The 14,798-nt window shown below is 39.1% G+C and overlaps 1 protein-coding gene across 4 annotated transcripts in view; it reads left to right on the top strand.

Annotated features, from left to right (window-relative positions):
• COBLL1 (cordon-bleu WH2 repeat protein like 1) overlaps positions 1 to 14,798 on the top strand; it is a 91,554-nt gene that overhangs the window by 28,079 nt on the left and 48,677 nt on the right. The window contains exon 1 of one of the 4 annotated variants that reach the window (XM_063341144.1): positions 8,437 to 8,608. The exons of the other annotated variants lie outside the window; for them this stretch is intronic. The gene's annotated coding sequence lies outside the window, so the exon portion shown is untranslated. Of the gene's footprint in view, positions 1 to 8,436; positions 8,609 to 14,798 lie in introns of those variants that run through there. 4 annotated transcript variants of the gene reach the window in all.

Below are 14,798 nucleotides of genomic sequence, written 5' to 3'. Positions count from 1 at the left end.
GAATCCCATGGTGACATCTACTATTCCAGAAAGTCTTTGTTGCATGTGGCTCCCACTTCCTCTGGTTAACGAAGATAATACTGTTTTGGTTCTCCTTAATGTTGTCTAAATAAATTGTGATGAAATGGGAGGGCTCCAGAATCTTGCAGAATAGTCATAATAATAATGTGTTTGTTAGAAAATCAAAATTCTCTCTCCCTGCAGCTCTCTGTCATAAGAGAGTATGGGGGCTTAGAAGATATTTTTAGCATTACAACTTTTACATCATTGGATACCGTCTCTTTTAACTATGTAACTTCAGTCACAGGTCAGGTTTCCACATTATGTTGCTTTCATGATGGCTTGGCAGTAGCTGTCCTCCTTTGAACCTCTAGCACTTCAAAAAAGCAGTGCGGTTGTTTTCCATTGGTCTTCGCCTGGTAACTCGGGATGTTACTGCTTGTACAAGACTGCTGCATTTTTCGCAGCGTAGATTTTTGATGATGGCCATTTAAAAAAAGAAAAAACCCAACAATAACATTCAATAATATTTTGGGAGCTGGTTCTGCCAAGCTCCCAGTTTTCTTGTGTCACAACACCAGCGCAGGTATCGGTTATCTGGGGATACGCCTGTACCACCCCGCGAAGGCGTGACTGGCGTGAGCACGGCTATTCACTGCAACTTTAATCTTTTAGCATAAGTAACTCGGTAATGAAGGCGCAGTGTCATCAGTTAGTAACTGGTGTGTGGATTACTAAACCCCAGAGGGCTTTTAGCTGTGAATACCACATCTTTCACTACTATTTAAATCGTATGTTTAACTTAGAGCTAGCATTATGCCTGTTTGTGTTACAGCAGCAGCTTCATTGATGGAAATAACCTGAGTACAAGATTTGTGGTGATTCTTTATTTCTTCTCTTTCAAGATCCCAGATTTAGTGGTATCTTGGTGTGGTGCTAAGCATACGTCATATTTCAAGCTTTTGTGGATGCCTATAAACTGGAATTATTTTTTTTTTTTAAAGAAAAGAATGATTTAAACATTAATCAATGATCTTATGGTAACTTTGTAACCAAGAGCTGTTGATCCTAGCTTTTCTGTAGAGTGTTTGGTGTAACGCGTATTTGAAGAATTCTGTAAGTGTAAGTTGGTATCTCTAAAACAAAAACAAGCTGAAACTTCCCAGAGGCAGCTGAATTAGGCCTGTTCATGGCTTTCCTGCCTACACACTCTGCTAAATAAAATAATACAGTTGTTTCACAAACAGAGGGAGGGTTATAAAGGTAGCTTTACTGTGACATTAAATCTGTCTTGAGAGCTTTCCCAGAAATATGAATATCGTAATTATATGATTAAACAATAAGGAAACTTTTTGGGTTGTGCACTTCCTCAGGCTATTAACCTAACCACTAATTAACTAACAGGAAATTCCAGACCTGAAAGTTTCATTATTGCTGTACTAAACTGTGAAAATATAAGTGTGTTAATGAGGATTTCATTATAGCCATCTGTAGCTTGTTTTTAAATTGTGTCAAAGCAGGAAAAACATAATATACCATCTGTTACCTAACCATATCAAGTTGACATGAAAAATATTAGAAAAAAAATCCCCCAATGCACAGCCCTAGTTTTGTCTTATTTCTTGTTTTTTATTTGTGGCAACCACTAGTGCCACAGCACTCCTATTACTGTAGTAATGTGTCCCTTATACCTTAAATGATGTATTTTGTTTAGTTTACAATTTCTATATTATAACTTCAGTATTTGGGGAGGAAGAGGTGCTGGCTTTCCAAAATGGTAATTTCTGGGCAATTAATGACCCCTCAATTTCAGTGTCATATTCTCTCAAATATGTCTGAATCACCAAAACACAGAAGCTGGGGGTTGTCTTGCAATTTACAGTTCTTTTGGGTTTAAGTAAATAAAATTTTCTGAATAACTTCTATTAGTGTTCTCTCTTTCTCTGAATAGCGAGCATGAATTGAAGCATTTTGCTCTTATCAGACATTGAGGTTTTTGCTGCTCCTTTTGCCCTAATTCTTGTATGCTTTTTTTTTTATGGATTCTTTTTCTCTAGTATTTCCTTGTGTTCTGCTATAGAGCTTCATCCATACAAACTTCCCAAAGTCCCTTGATACATGGTTCCCTTTGACCTTAAAAAGAAGGGAAGTTGTAATGTATTACCACGTACTTACCAAGAAATATTCTGGATTCTTAATTGTCAGATGTTTGTAGGCGTAATGCAGGCAGAACCTTAGGTGAGGAGGTGGTGATGGTCCTATGGAAAAAGTTACAAAAATTGTTCTTGGGAAGAGAATCGGTGCAGATGAAAACACTAAAACAACTGTGGGATAATGAGGCCGATTGAGATGAAATATGACTCAGTAAAGTCATAAAATATGCTAATGTTTGCGTATTGCCTTTTGTGCTGAGTAAAAAGGAGTAACCTATGATGCAAAAATGAGGGTAAAAGGTTGTAATTGAGATAGAGAGGTGGAAGGGTCATGCAACAGTTTAAGGGAAGTCATGCTGTGGACAGGCAGCCCAAAATATGGGCTTGTCCTTTTGTCCCCAGCAGTTTTCTGAGTAGGCATTCTCTTTTTGTCCTGAATTTGCACAGCAACTAGCAGAGCTTTAGTGAGGGCTCTTAAGTACTACCTTAGTATTCACGACAAACTAGAAATTTGGTGGCTGAACTTATGAACATGGGTTTTTCTGCCGACTACGATGCAACAAGCACAGTGAGAATAAAATGAGGAACTCTTTGATATAGCAGTATATCTACAATGTAAATATCTTAATGCTGTAAAAATATAAAAAGAATTTACGTGCTGTGCTGACCAAATGGATGAGGAAAAGCTAGCTGTCTTTCAAAAGGCTTCTGCTAGTCTCTAACCTAAAGCCTTTTAGGAAAACTAAACAAACATGGCATAAGACAGTAGACTGTGCAAGGCTAAATAATTTGCCCAAAAGTAAGAACAGAGGTATGGTAAGTGGTCTGCTATGAAGGTGAAGGAAGGCCACCTTGGATTTCTACAGGAATATGTGCTGGAACTCTTAGTTCAACGTGTTAATAATCTAGAAAAGCAAATGACTGGTGAGGTGGCAGTTTGGTGACAGTAGAAAGTTATTATTCGTAGTAATGAGAGGAGACATTACTGTGAAGACTTGCAGAAGGATTTAACAAAAATAAATGAATAATAAAATGAGATTAAATTCAGTTCAAAGAAATTTAATACAAATCATTTTGCCATGTGTATTAGTAAAGGCATAGAGAAGAAAAGAGAAAACATGATTATGCCACTGTGTAAATCTGTAATGACAATACAGTGTACAGTTCTGGTCTCTGTCATCTACACAAGGATATCGTGGAACCAGAGAAGATTCAGAGAGGATCGACAGGGATGGTCAAAGGTGTGGTATGGTTTTCATATAAGGGAGATAGTGACATGGTCTCTCTGCTCTCATGTTCTTATGTTTACCATTTGTACATGTACCAATTTGTTGTGTTCTAACTGTTCCAAGTAAGTGAAAAGAGAACACGCAATAGAATTGTCTAATGCTGCTGCATAAAATCCTTAAACCAAATGTTAATAATGGAAAAATAATTAAGTTTCCCTTAACATTGAGTTATTATACAATCTATAATCAACTTTCCTTGTTGATGTGTGACTTGCATAAGAAAAACAAGTTCTTGGTCTGTTTCCAAGCCATTTGGAAGCCTCTTGTCTTTGCTCTCTTCTCCAGTTCTTTTTGATAGAACAAAACTATTTGCCTTTCCCTGGAGACTTGACTGTGTTGAACAGTCACAGATGAGATGTCATTTCAGTAGGTACAAAGCAACTGAAGAAATAGAGTATTTAATAAAGCAGGAATTTTATCTGGAAGAATGCCTATTTTTAGCCTAGTAATCCAGGTTTCCTGCTATTCTTGCTGCTTTCAGACTTTAGTTTGTCATGGATATTATTTTTAAAAAAAATAATCGTTACTATTTCAGGGTTAGATGAAATATCAGATAGTTTTAAAAAACAGTCTTTTGTTTATAACAATAGAGACAATAGGTTCAAAGAACTACCAATTTCACAAATGTGTCCCTTTGGGGATTTTTAAAAAACAGATAATAATTCTGACCAGCTTTTCCACATGCAGATAATTGATACGCATCCCTTGAGTTCTAACAGCCTACTGGACTTTTGGAGGTTTTTGTTTTGGTTTTTTTTTCCCCCCAGTGCAGAAATACTCAGTGCTCTGGATAATCACAGACAAATTAATCTGAAGGTATTAAAGATCTAAACAGGAATATTGGGAAGCTTTTGTTTTGCCGCCCTCACTAATATATGCAAGTTTTCGTATCCTTTGCTTCTTGAAAACAGTTCTGTGGATTAAAGAGCATAAAACATCTGTACTGAAAATGTGACCTATACAGGGACCTCTTTAGAAAGTGTTTTGTATTTAGCACTGTACTCTCATTGCGTTTAGCAAAATTAGATTGTTTACTTCTTTTAAAGTATACACACAAGAAATAAAATAAATTCCATGTTTATGATCCATTCCCATGCATTCCCTTTGCTGCTGATATCAGACAGTTGCTATTTGCTTTTTAGGGAATGTTTGCTAATACAGCAGTGCCAAGATACGAGTAGTTTAAGTAGATGCTTTATGGAAAAATGAGAAGCATTTTAAAATTCTAATCCTAAAGAAATTCTAACAAAATCTTTTAAGTCCATTCCCATAGATGTTTGGTTTGTGTGCTTGTTTTTGTTTGTTTGTTGGGTTTTTTTTCCTAATACCCTGTTTAAGCTTTCTTCCCACCCCATCTTTTAAAATTCTTGACATTTTACCTTTCACAAGCATTCTAGGAACTTAAGAAAAAAAAAAATATAATGGTAGCCTATGCTGAGTGATATTGGGGGGGGGGGAAGTAAAAGTAACCATGTGAGATGCAGGGGAAATGGTCAGTCACATACTTGCAGAAATGGAAAACCTTCCTTTCTTCACTTCTGGGTTATCTGAAATGTTGGGCATTTGCTTATCATGGTCGATAGTACTAAATTCCATTGGTGACTCCCTGAATGAAAACCACACCACCTGAAAACCACACCACCACACCATCTGAAAGCCATAGGAAAGGAATTGCTAAGTAGATAAACAGCAAGATGCCATTAGGACAAAAAAAAAATAATCTGGTATTTTATTATTGTAAATATTAATTGAATATTTCTAGCTACAGCCCTTAGACCCGGATAGTAATTAATGCCTCCAAGTGGAATTACCAAATGTTATGTCCTGTGTAGGACATACTAGCCGACGGGAACGTGTTGGTATTTTAGACAACATTGATAACCCTGTCTGCACTGACACTTTTACTAGTGGCGGTTTAGTCCTGCAAGTCTGGATGCGCCTGCATAATCGCTGTCCCCAGCTTTTCAAGCAATTAACATTGCTTCGAGGATTTCTGTTCTTTGTATGGTTACGGCTTGGAGCTTGGTTGCAGAGTGCAGTTGACTTGGAACACAACCAGCGATTGATCTGGCTGTTTCATTCACCCTTACGCACATCAGGTAAAACTGACTTAGATTTCTGTTTTGTCTGACATAATGGGGGATGGATGCTGGTGATAAAATTGTCTCGGGTAAGAGAGGCTGGATAAAGAACTGTCAGTAACGTTGCTCACTCAGCACGCATGCACTCACACAGATGTTACCCTCTCAGTGAAGTGGTACACAAGCCACTGCAAAACGCTATGTGGCCTGATACAGATCTGGAAGACCCATTTACCAATGACAGGAACCTGCAGGATGTTGCTGCTGATGGTAGCGCTTGCCTGAAAGAGTTTGTTGACTGCATTCTTCCCCATTCCCTGGGCAGACTTAATTGTAAGCCGTCCTCACGTGGCTGTATGCGTTAGGTTTGACTTTGGGAAGAGGTAACTGAATTGAGAATTGCTTTTAAGCAGCTTCTGTTTGTAATTGACAATGAAGTCAAGCTTCTGTAAATTATCCTACTTCAAATACTGCAAAGTTGGTTTTTTGTTTTCCTGATAGCATAAATATTGTACTTTTGTTTGTGAAATTGAGTCATAGAATCACAGAATGGCAGGGGTTGGAAGGGACCTCTGGAGACCATCTAGTCCAACCCCCTGCCAGAGCAGGGTCACCCAGAGCAGGTTGCACAGGAATGTGTCCAGGCGGGGTTTGAATGTCTCCAGAGACGGAGACTCCACCACCTCTCTGGGCAGCCTGTGCCAGGGCTCTGCCACCCTCAGAGTAAAGAAGTCATCAAGATCCTAAGCTTCAATAATTTTGTAGGTAGCACTGATGATCAAATTAACTGGGTATAAATGGGATCTGCCTCTGCTGCCGAAGTATTTCCACCGATCACTAAAATTTGCTCCCCTGAACGGTTTAGTTGGGTATCTTACAGACAGAGAAACAGAGAAGGCTAAAAAGCACAGAGGGAAGGAAGAGTCCTAATTCTAAAACTTCCCATTAAACTTGTCTTGCAAAAATAAAAGGGGCACGGAAAACAGGATTGGATTCTTTTTATGGTATAAAGCCACAGAAGACATAACAAAGCTACTTAATACCCTCTCTTGAATTGGCTGAAGTAGATACGACAGGATTAATGGCTGTGCAAATCTCTAGATGTACTCTGTAGGCTGTTTGGTCAGGTGGTGGGATTATAAATAGGTAGGCTTACTGATGTCACCAGCAGTGGAAGGGAAGAGGGAGCTTGCCATGCACACACACACTCCGTCCCTTCCACCTGCATATGCGATTGAAAGAAATTCACTTGATTTTAATGGAGAAGAAAAACCTGTGTTGTCTTGGAGGTAGGCAGAAAAGTAGTTTAATCAATTTTAGCTATTCTTCTTCCCTCTCCTTGTCTAGCTGATCAGCAGAATGGCTTCAAAGTAATACTTGTATTATCTTACTGTCATACTAACAATAATTTTGTTTGCTGTACACGGATGAAACTTTGACCCACAGAACTGTTCTGGTTGCTGTAAATGGGAATTCTGGAAGTGTTTGTTGATGTAAAGTGACACATATTTTGCAAGAGTAAGGATGCAAATGTTGGTATTTACACAGCATTTCCTTGCTTGTTTGGTTGAACTTGTACTAACACCTGCTGTGAGAAAAAATATTTACCAACAATTAGATATCTGCAGCAGCATTTGTCATTGCTCTTTGAGGGAAAGCAGAATTCAGGTGTAGGGCAGTACATAAAGTGCCAGAAATCAAAGGCCTGTAAAAGGAAAGAATTAATGTCTTTTGCCCTGTTTTCAGAGAAAGTATGTAATTCTTCCAATCCAAGGTACGAAAGCTTTTTTTAATCCCATTTCTGGCCCAAAGATGAGGGTGTATAAAGACATGTAAATTTATCCGTGTGGATGGACTGCTGAAATTTCAGTGGTCTGTTTCTAGGTATAGGAGCTGTTCAGTATTTTATTTTAAGTTGATAATTGGGGCCTAGAGGTTCAAATGGGGGTTACTGAGATTATTTTAAATGAGGAATGTTGTTATTTCATGCAGACCGTAAGACTTTTCTGACTTTGCTTGTCTTTCATCTGATTTTGATCTAAAATTTTGTTTGTAATAACTTGTAAAAGTCAATGCCTTTAGTTTTTAATACGGTAGCGTCCTTGATGTGTATTCCTTGAATATTATATATCGCTTTCATTTATCATGGAAAGCATTAAAACGGAGTAAATAGACTAAATACCTGAATGACTGCACAATGCCAAGACATACTTCGCTTACAGCAACGAAGAAAGAATGTAAGAAATCTTGTTCAGTTGAACTTCTTGTAAAAGTCAGTATGCTTCTGGCACTGAATTGTAGGTTAATATGTTAAAACTCAGCAGCGAAAAATACCGGGTGTAAACTTGTGACAGTGAAAGTTGAAGACGTTGTGGGGGTGATACAGGAGTTGAAGTATAGTGGTTACAGCAAATTATTCATCAGCATAATTGTATAGGAAAATTTCTCTACATTCCCTGGATCAGAGTGCTGCTGATGATTATAATTGTTATAAAGGTTAGTAAGAAGTATGCTTCTCCCTTTCCTAAAGAATTTTTTCCTACTTTATAGTTAATGCTGAAGCCCTGTACCCTTTGTCAGAAAGAGCAGAGACTTTCTAATGGAAGTAATGGGTCATCCAAAACAGCTTTGGTGTTACCACCATCCTGCAGGCAGCCAGCTTTCCTTGACGAAGTATCTTCCTCTTCCTTCCTTGCTTGTTGCAAGAATCCAGTAAGAAATGGATCTGGGGGATTGTGAGCATGCAGAAGAAAGAGGAGAAGGCCTAATGACAGCCCTTGTGTGTCGATGGGGATGAGTTTCGGGGAGGAAATAACGGCATTCATTTGGGGCCCTGAATTGCCAACCAATGAGGGAGTTTAAGTTAAAGTAGGACAAAGGGGAGGGAGCTTCCGCTCTTAGCAGCAGCGAAGGTGGCTATGAAAACTGCTGGTCGGGCTTATGCTGTGAAGAGAGCTGGGGTAGGACTTCTGGCTGTGCTTTGTACCATCCATCTCCCCTCACACAGTGCATAAGAGATCAGGCTTGGGCTCCAGCAGCAGCGCTGACATTTGAGGAGCTAGTAAATGGAACTCTGTTCCTGAAGGTAAGAAGGTTTTAACTTTGCTTTCTGTGGAGCATGCAGGGAGGGGAGTGAGTGTTGAGGAAGAAGCTGTGAAAGATGAGCAGGAGAATCTGGTGGCAGGTGGGTACTCAAAGCATTTCTTCCTAGTTTGGCAAGGAGCGTTAGCCCGAGATGCTTGGTGCTTCTCTTTGGGAAACGAAAGCTACGTTGTTCATGCTTCGGGAGAAACCTCTTTATAACATCCTAGTTTTCTGGAAATTAACTGCCAAGATGGTTCTCTTGCAATCTAGTAAAGAAAATGCTTGTTTTAATACAATTTCTTAGCCTTAGCTTAACTTCTTTTCTTTCATTTTCCTCCCTGTAATGTATTACGATCCCCTGTTTGCTGACATGATTGTCTGTATAGGAAATCTCCATTCTTCGTGTGTCACATAGCATCTCTGTGTGTGTGTATATATATTTTTTTTTATTTTTTTTTTAACCTTCTTGCTCAGGATAGGAAACTTTCCCTGCTTCCTGTTCCCTTCTGTTCTCCAATTAACTAAACCCTTGTATTTTTTCATTGTGTACATGTACGAAACATTTTGAAGATTTACCAGACTTAGGTAGCTGAAGAACATAACTGCTAAGAGAAGGCTTCTGGTGGCTGAAGAGCTTTCTACAAGGGAGAAAGCTTGTTCTGTTCCAAGCACCTGCATAAAACCTGGGAATTAGCTGCAACGCTTTCCAAAGTCTCTTCACTGTGCTTGGCTCAATTATTCTTCCTGTATCAGAGCCTTCAGCTGGGGAATGGGACTGTTGCAATTGAACCCAACCTTTTATAGCAGCTTAAAGGAAGAGGGAGTAAAGTTTGTCTTCCCTGTTGTTAGTGCAGAGCTTCCTAGCTGCTGTCCTGCATTATTTTATCTATTGCCCACCCACACCTACACCCATATAGCTATATTTGAGGGATGTGTATATGTGAGGAAAAAGGGAAGGGTCTGTATTAGTTGCTTTCCTGGCCACTGTGATACTGAGTGGTGATGCTTTTCTTTTCCTTACCTTTCCCAGCCTCTAAATCCATCCAGTGTTACAGCGCCTGCCTCCAGTGTTACTTCTAAAACATGATTTTGAACAGGAGAGAAACGCAGCAGCAGAAACGCTCAGATAAATTGACAATTCTTACCTCTATTGATGTTCAGAATAGCAGCTGAAAAAGCCATGAGCAGAGCTAGGTGTTTCATCTGCAAGCTTTGAAAAGACAGTGGTGTTATACCTGCTTTCATGACTAGGAGATAACGGCCACAAGGGCACATTCAGGTTTTGCTCTATTTGAGAGCCCTTAATTGAACTTTTCTTACTGGTCACGGGAGAAAAACATCTTTTTTGAGCATCCTTTTGTAGCAATTCTTGAAAAAAGATTTGAGGGTTTGTTCCTAGTGGAGGTAACATACGTTTGCTTGAGTTTTAAGCATTTGTTAGATTTATTAGTGTACCAAAGGTTAAGCTCCCCTTTTCAGTTCAAGCTGCTCTTTGTTTTCTTTTCCTGTTTATTCAGCCAGTTATATATTACTCAATTACTGTTACAGATTTACTGCTTTCTCTTCCCTGCTCCTTCCTTTCTGTCAGGCTGTTTTCATAACTGTAAATATAATAAAGGCTAAGTGAGTCATACGAAGTTTTAATAATTTTGAATGTCATTCAGGTTTTTTTGTACTTTCTTTTGAAAGTGAATCTGGGTTATTTTTTGCATTTTATACTTTGTGAAAAGGTTGCAAATAGATACAAGTATTTGCTTACTGCAGAGGTATGTTGCACACGGACATGACAAGTTTGTACTTTGTGTTAGCCCCATTTACTTCAGAAGTCTAAGTTCTTAACCTCCTTAGAAATAACACTGTTGGAACTAATTTTCAACTACACCTCTTCTTTTTTGTTTGTGTTTTTTTTATTATTTTTATTTTATACTTCTTTTGGCACAACAGAACGTGCTGTAAAGCAACTTCTGTATCAGACCACATTCCTATAATCCCTCAGTAATAATAATAAACTTTATGCTAATTTAGAGCGTAAAGTATTTTTTATCCTCTGTTGCCTGCTAGGATTCTGAGCTCTTGTCTGGCTTCCTAACAGCGAGGCAATTCTTATGCCTAGAGAGGAGCTAACTGTTTTGTTGGACGGAGTAAGACAACACTAAGGCAGTGGCTATCTGTGTTCAGCACTTGGGTAGTCTTTCATATGTCTGAAGTGAGCTTGAAAAGGTCATCGTAATAATAGTTATGATTTGGCTTTGAAGGGCAATGAATGAATCATTTTTCTAGAAGAGTTTTAAATTTGTGCTTGGCTTAATTATGTTACGTAAGCTTATATTGGAGTTGGTGCCCCTTTAATCCTAAAAGGGGCACAATTAAAAACATGCCCGTACCATAGCGATTTGTGTTTACATTGCCTCTGAATCTCCCCTTTTTCCTTGTAATAAGAGAAAACATTGCGTGAATTATGGCTCGAATACAGTCTCTTCTGTTTTCAAGACTGCCACTGCCATGGGGACAGACAATCAGACGGGCAAGTGTCTGTTCCAAATGGTCTGGAGGGAACTGGAGGATTCATTTGCTGCTTTCTCGCTTTTAGTGTGAACCAGACGTCCGAAGATTCCATTAAGCTTTCACCTTACTGTCATGGTTACCGTCCCAGTCCTGTGATTTATTTCTCTCTAGGATAAGACTTTTTTTAAAAAAACTCTTTTCTTCAGAGCTATGAGGCTAGTTAGCGGGGGATTCCACACATCCCGTTAACTTGGAAAAACTCCTCTAGCAGGAGCTTTGAAAACATGCCTTGATTCCAGGGGTGCCTTGTTATCTTGATTGAATTTATTTATGGAAATAGAGTGGAAGTGTAGGTATTTTACATGTTTTGCTTTCGTTGAGGCAGCCATATGAATACAGGCATAAGTAAGAGAACATTTGCAGATGATTTGTTTTTGACTGGAACCTCACTGAGTTAACCCATAGAGATAATCTTCAAAGATCAGTTATTAATAATTTTATCACCCGTAGTATTACTACTGGCACGTCAGTTGGTGTACCAGTTGTGTCACACGTTTTTGTGTTGGGAGAGCTATTTACTCAGTGCTGCATTTCCAGTACCATCTTATTCTTATATAATATTTTAAAAATAACAGTATTATTTGCGGCATTGGTTTCCTTTCAGCCTTACGAATCTGTATTTCACAGTGCCCTTCTCTATACCCCATTATCACAAAAGATTTACAAATTGTTCATGTTTGTTCCTCTACCTGGAAATTGAACTTCAAATGTGTTTCTGAACTTCGGGTTTTTTGGTAGCTATTGAGCCACCTGCTAGACACAATATCCATGCAATATAGTCTTAGAATCATCCCCAAATAACTAAGCAGATGAGTTTAGAACCTGAAAGCTCATATTTCTCTATGGAGAAGGAACAGCAAATATTTTTCTGTTATTTTGTCCTACATGTCGCATAAGCCTGACTTGAAGGGATAACCTAAGAATGGACAGTGCTTGACTTTCATTGATCCATACCTTGATCATAACATCCAGCTGGTGCTTTTATAGTAGAAATAAAGAGATAGACTGCGTATCAAACAGTGATATTGATCTAGAGATGAAAGTCTAGTATCAAGGCTGATAGGCACGTTATATAGATGCTATGAGGCTGGTATAGCAAATACTCAGGCTGCTTAATGTAAAGGAAGAATATTAGAATACTACAGTATGTTAAAACTAACTTAAAAGTAACCTTTTTTTTGCAGCATCTCTGGCAACCCAAATTTTGTGTAGAAACCTGTGTGCCTGGTAATAACATAGTCAAGATGAATAGAATGTGATATTTCAACTAGCCAAACTCCAGTTAAAAATTATTATTTTAAGTGCCACCAAAAAGAAAGGTGGTTTTCATGAGCCAACAGCAAACTGTTCTTTGAGTGTGATTTTTTTTAAACGTTCTTTTGTCTTATATTCAGTTAGCTCTCATATTAAAAACCTAGTAATTTCAGGAGTGGTAGGGAAATAAATTCCATCTAAATTCTCATTTATTTAACCAGTAAGGAAAATCAGTAGGCCTACTAAACCTCAAAAACCTTAGGTAGAAGTAGAGGTGATGGCAAGTTAGAAACTTTGTGGAAGTTTTCAGGTTAATCTTAGTGTGAGAATGCCAGAAGTGGCGAGAAAGCTCCATTAGGAATGAAATGAGAATAGTTCTTAGATGAATTTTATGTTTACAATCCCATGTGTGTCCCTATTCTTACAAAACATCAGCCACAGACCTAAGTGGGAAGTTCAGACATTTAGTTTGAGGGTGGGAAGAAGTTTCCACTTTAGAAACTGATCATTATGGTCTGCTGATACTTTAAAAATAAAATTGTAAGTCTTCTAATATGCAGAACAAATCTTAGTGTTTTGGAATAGCTTTTCTGTCATGTACCAGAAGTTGTCTGGTCTTAAGGACTGTGATTAAGAAAACTTTATTGTTTTAAGATTTTCATTAAAAGATAAATGTGGACAGTGTATTGCAGCATTAGAGAAAAAAGCAATGTACTGCTGAGGAGTCTCTTTTCTGTGCTCCAAATGCGGTTGTGTGAAAACAAAGCAATCAAGGTCCAAAGGAAGACATAATATTATCAGTTTAGTGACTTTTTTATTTTCTTTTTTTTTTTTGGGGGGGGGGGGGGAGGGAGTCTTGGCAAGCAGTGCTGGAATTGAAAGCAAAAGTTAAATTTGCCATTCAGGACAACCTTCAGTGTTTAATTTCCTTGCATAAGAAAAATTTAAAGCCTGTAAGAAGGGAGGAACATAGAATTTTGATGGTGTATACGTACAGCTATAGATCTTAAGCAAAGGTAAAGATTCATGCTGAGTCTAATGATTGTATACCTATTTTATTAATTATAAAAACGGGGGACCAAAGCTGGGAGTAGTTGTGATGCTTTTGGTGTCTACCATTCTATGATACTTCTTCGAGGTGAGACGTCTGGACTCTTCATTTTGTTCATCTTTACAACAGATATACAATGACCAGGAAAAAGTGGTTTCTGTTTTTTCCTTCAAATTTTCAGCATTTTGGTTTCTTTGGTTCTTTGGTTTGCTTAGTTTCTCTAGGCTATAGTTTATTTCATGCTTGTTTCTTGACCTCCTTGCAGGTTGTTGTCGTTTGCTTTCCTAGTTTATCTGAGCCTTTTTCCCTGTTCAGGTGTTCATTTGTCTTATTCTTCAGTGCAAGACCCAAACACATTATGGGCTCTACCAGTTGACAGTAACTTTACCTGAAGAAAGGATGCATGTTCTCAAATGGCAGCTACTTGACTTGATCCATTGCATGGGCTTCTGCTGGAAACCCTAGACTCCACTAAGGGTAGTTTTCAGGAGTTGCCTCACTTCTATATCATGCCCACCTCAAGGTGGGAACTTTGTTCTTGAAGACCAAAGTCTACTTGTTGAGTTAGTTCTGGGAGTTCACCTTCATAACCTTATGTGCTTAGCAAGTCGTAAAGATTCAAGGAAATGTCTTTGTCATTTCATATACCTCTACTGCATAGTGCCCGTTTTCCACTATGGGATGGTGTGCTGGTTGACCCTGGCTGGACGACAGGTGCCCACCAAAGCTGCTTTATCACTCCCCTCTTCATCTAGACAGGGGAGAGAAAAAAAGCTTGTGGGTCAAGACAAGGACAGGAAGATATCACTCACCAATTACTGTCACAGGCAAAACACACTCAGCTTGGGGAAAATTAACTTATTACCAATCAAATCAGAGTAGGATAATGAGAAATAAAAGCAAACCTTAAAACGTCTTCCCCCCACCCCTCCCTTCTTCCTCAGCTCAACTTCACTCCTGATTTTCTCTACCTCCTACCCCTGCCCAGCGGCAGAGGGGGATGGGGAATACGGCTTGTGGTCAGTTCATCACACATTGTCTCTGCTGCTCCTTCCTCCTCAGGGGGAGGACTCTTCACACTCTTCCCCTGGTCCAGCATGGTGTCCCTCCCATGGGAGACAACTCTCCATGAATTGCTCCAATGTAAGTCCTTCCCACGGGCTGCAGTTTTTCCCGAACTGCTCCAGCGTGGGTCCCTTCCACGGGGTGCGGTCCTTCAGGAACAGACTGCTCCAGCGTGGGTCCCCCACAGGGTCACAGGCCCTGCCAGCAAACCTGCTCCAGCATGGTCCCCTCTCTCCATGGGTCCAGCCAGGAGCCT

The sequence above is a fragment of the Chroicocephalus ridibundus genome, chromosome 7 (assembly GCF_963924245.1).
Source record: "Chroicocephalus ridibundus chromosome 7, bChrRid1.1, whole genome shotgun sequence".
Classification (NCBI taxonomy): Eukaryota; Metazoa; Chordata; class Aves; order Charadriiformes; family Laridae; genus Chroicocephalus; species Chroicocephalus ridibundus.
The sequence above is the reverse complement of the archived record's forward strand: the minus strand, read 5'-3'. Positions and strand labels throughout refer to the sequence as shown.